The following is a 4,367-nucleotide window of genomic DNA, read 5'->3' on the forward strand; positions in this document are numbered from 1 at the left end:
GACTGTTGTCCTGGTCATTTTTTTCCTTCCTCTACCACAGCAGTGACTTTCTCTCAGGGGAGTATCAGAATACATCCTGTAACTGGAGGAAAATAGGTAAGAGCCACAGAAAAACCTGCTGTTGTGTTTGGATGTGCTCCCACTATCCCATCCAAAAGTTGTCCATCCTCTTCAGCTCCAAGATGAGTGTAGTTTATCCTTTGAGCTTACACAGAGTTTGAGATTCAGCTTTTACTGAAAAATTAAAGTGTAAATGTTGAGAGAAGAAAATTTGGTAGTACAAACTGTTTCATACTGTGAGAAAACCAAAACCTCATCTTTGAGCTCTGGGGACATGCGGTAAGCTAGAGAGTGAATGGTGCTTTTGTCAGGTAGAAACCGGGAAAATGAGAAGGGGAAATGAAACTTTTAAAAAAGAGGAAGAGTGGCTTTGAAAAGCTTGAGGACCACAGTGCTGGATGAAGACACTGCAGGTTATGTGACCTGCATAACTTGCACACTTTTTCTGTTGCTGAGAATTGGTTGCACTGTTTGGAAACAGTTCTCTATGTGGGGTTTGAAGGGAGTAGCAGGACACCAGGATAATGGTAACTGGTAAGGAAGTGTATGTGTGCTGGTGGGGTGTCAAATGATGCTCCATGGAAGAAAGCTAGGTGCAAACATCCATAGAAAGCTAATGAGGGGAAATTTATGTGAGTGCCTTGTGCACTAATAGAAGTGGTGGCAGATATTAACAGTTTCTGTGCTGGTTTTTAAGGGGCAGATCTGCCTGGAGTGACAGAGAAGTCTCTTTACTGCTTGCCTGCACTTTATACCCTGTGTCTGGGATTTTCCTGTTCTGCTAAAGCTGGGGAGGATGCACGAGACCTGACCACGGGCTGTGGAATGTGGCATCAAGTTGCCACATGCTCTGCCCTGTTTAATTTTAAATTGCTGTGGGCTCCACTGTGCTTAGAGACAGCATGGAGCCACATGGGCTGCTGAGGCTGTGTGCTGGCCAGGGGCCTTGGCCATCCCTGCAGTTTGGGCAAAGTATGGACCTACTTTTAGACTGAGTGCCATCAGAAAGCCAAGGAAAGCTGGATTTATGTATCTCTGGACCCTGCTGGGCATCCTGGAGGTGCTGCTGGTTGTGTGAGCCAGGGAGAAGTGGGGAGCAGAGAAAGGGAGGCCTACATCCTGTTCTTTCTGCCTGCAGAGATTTACACCCCAGTGGCAGGAGAGAGCCCTCACCACAAAGCTCTAGGCTGCTCTCAAGCAACCCACCTGTTTGGGCTGTTTCAAGTTTCACACTGGGGCAAGTGCAAGTGCCATGGCCTTGGCTTACCTTTCACTCCTCTGCACACACAGGGGCTGCACACTTGGGAGGCCATCCTGTTGGGAACAGGTGGCTCTTGGTTCCAGTCCCTGGTCCCAGGGCTTTTCTAACCCTGCTAAAACCCTGCTAACCCTAGAAGGTCAGAAAGCAGCACCAGTGCTTGTTATCTCCCTCTCCTGGAGAGGAACAATTACTTTTTTCCAGCACAACAGCAGCTGGAAAACAGGAAAAGAATGATGTCCTTTCCAGAGGTCACTGATTACCCACAGCAGGCTACTCAAGAGTTTATTTCTGTTCTGCCTGTCCCTGGGCCCAGTCCATCAGCCTCAGCTGGTCCCCTGGGTCAGCACACTGGTTTCTCACAGCCAATGTAGCAAGTACACATCAGTGTTTGTTACTGGGGACTGATCAGCATCCAGAGCGGGTTCCCACCACCCCAGAGCTTGCACAAAATAAAAAAAAAAAGACCATATTTCTAATTAACTGATGATTCATCCTCTTCTTATCTCATATCTGCACTGTTCTACTTGCCAATTTATTAAGGATTTAACAAGCCCTCATCACGTGCCTGAACCAGTCCCTCTGCCCTGGGGCAGCTGGCAAAAAAAAAAATCTGTCTGCTTTTTGCCCTTTACCAAACCTCTGCCTGAGCTGTGCTAATAGTGAAAGTGAAGCTGTCTGGCATGCCCAGAAGCAGCACTTCACAGTGGGGAAGATTGAAAGTTAGAGGGGAAAAAAAGAAAAAAACAAGGGAAGAAGAAGAAAACAATAATTAGAAGAGTTGCAGCATCACAGGAGTTACCTGCCTCAGGGATGAGGTGGCTACCAGCTTTCAGTTTTTCAGGTGAGCTTTCAGTTTTACAGGAAGGCAGAATTTAGGTACCAAAATCCTTGGCATTGTTCTGGCTTAGTGCTGTGAAAGCTTGGCTTTAAGATTCCAGCACTGAATCGTCCAAGGTCTGATTTGACTGTGGCTGCTTGAACTGTGCTGCAGGGGACAGCAGTATGATAGGGAGGGCTCCTGAAAGGAGGCTGTGAGGGACCTTGGCTTTTTGTGTGGTGATGGTGAGAAATGAGGGCAGAGCTCAAAGAGAAAGTGCAGATGAAGGAGCTAAAATCCAGGGGTCACTGCAGAGTAGCAGCACTACCAACCTTTCCTGAGGGAACAGCTCAGAACAGTGCTGTTCCTTGGATTAACATTTTTGTATCGCTTCCTGAGCATAACTCCACCTCCAGCAGCACCTGGTTTTTCCATATTGCTGAACTACGGTCTTACAGAAAGGCACAACAGGGTTTTCAAAAGCAGGTTTGTCACTGGGTAAACACTGGCTCTCAGATGAGAAATGTATTTGGCTGAAGTATGTCCTTCAGAGCACTAGCCAGCCATAAAGGCCTAAACTTTTGAAGCAGAAAAAAAGTATTAGGGCATAGAAAAATTTTCTTCAATTAAAATTAATTTTTGATAATCCTGGCTTGGACTGATTTGAATTCAGAGAGCCCAGGATTGTGTAAATTTCATTTATTGCTCTTTAGATGTTTGCAGACCTAGAATAACAGCAAGACACCAAGCAACCACTTGAAAGGAATAAACTGCCACCTCTAAAGCCCAAGCCAAAGAACAGCAGTCCTGCCTTCCTCACGGTGACAAGTCCTGCCTGCAGTGTGATGTAACCCAGGAATGCCCAGGTGTCCTGGTGCCAACACTTGGTGCTGCAAAGCCCCCGGTTACTCTGCCTGGCCCTGCAGTGATTTCAGCCCTGCCTGGTGCACAGAGGCACTGTCACATCTGTCACTTCAGAGCCCTTCTCCCAGGGGACTCCAGACAGCTGGGGCCATGCAAAGGCGGGCAGGCAAGTGTGCAGCAAGCCAAGCACCTGGGAAGGAGGGAATAGCACAGAAGAAAAGGAGCAGGCTGAGTGCTCTGTGCTTGCATGTGTAGACAAACAGTCCTGTGGGGGGTGAAGGAAGCACCTGTGTGTTTCTGTGGGTGCTGAAGGGGTTCCCAGAAAGACCAGGAGAGCACACGAGCTGTTGAGGCAGAGCTGGTGTGCGTGTGAACGCCGTGGCAGCTATGCAGGGTGATGGGGCATTCCTCCCCACAGAGGGGAATATCCCCAGGCCACTAATGGAGAGTCATTGCTAAATTGTGTCTGAGCCACTTGTTCTTTTCTTACATGTTTGCACTTGTGTAGGAAGAGCAACACAGACAGGCAGCCCTCTTAGCACAGAAGGAATGGTAACAAGAAGGAACTGGAATGAGGGGAGGAAGACTCCCTAGGTGTAGACTGGAGGCATATAACCCTTGGGCATACGAGGTCAGCCTAGGAAATTAGAGACAGCACTCCTTCTGCACTATTTTTACTGCTCAAAGAGAGTAAATATCATTGTCCCAGGAAAAAGCACAGTGTATCTTGGAGACCATTTGCATGGGACTAGCTTTAATACTCAGCGACTCTCCCCTGCACATCTGATGAAGGAAGAGAAGAATCTCTTCTCAAGAGTGAATCATAGCAGCGAGTCAGAGTGCAGGAGTTACCCTTCCCCTCTGATTCACCCTCTAGATGTGCCTCTTCCTCCATCAGCTACCAGGGCAGCGTGGCCTCTCAGCTGGAACATCTCAGGGTGGAGCTGAGACACTGCTTTTACCTTCCCATGTGCAGCTGGGGCAACACTCACCTTTTACTTCCAGCACTTGTATCTCAGCACATAACAGAGCTGGTGCTGTAGCTGGGTGGATGGAAAGGGACCAGGCTAGGGGTTTGATACCACCTCAAAGCCTGTAGCCAGCCAGAAGCACCCATTTGCAGCTTCCTTCTATTACATCTGCAAGCCAGCTGTGATGGTAGGGTATGACTCCCCTCCTCCCCCTGCCAGCACACACATACACAATTACACTAACAAAACTTTCCTTTATTATGATTATTGGGGGTTATATGAGGTGGACTGGTGCTGGGGGCTTTGTACCACCACTAGTATGAATTACAGCTCTGCTGGTGTAACAGCTCCTTTTCCATCAGAAGTGCTTTGTCTGTCTAGCATAGTCTACTGT

Source organism: Agelaius tricolor, unplaced genomic scaffold (genome assembly GCF_023055355.1).
Source record: "Agelaius tricolor isolate 1412-34295 unplaced genomic scaffold, bAgeTri1.0.p SCAF_6, whole genome shotgun sequence".
Classification (NCBI taxonomy): domain Eukaryota; kingdom Metazoa; phylum Chordata; class Aves; order Passeriformes; family Icteridae; genus Agelaius; species Agelaius tricolor.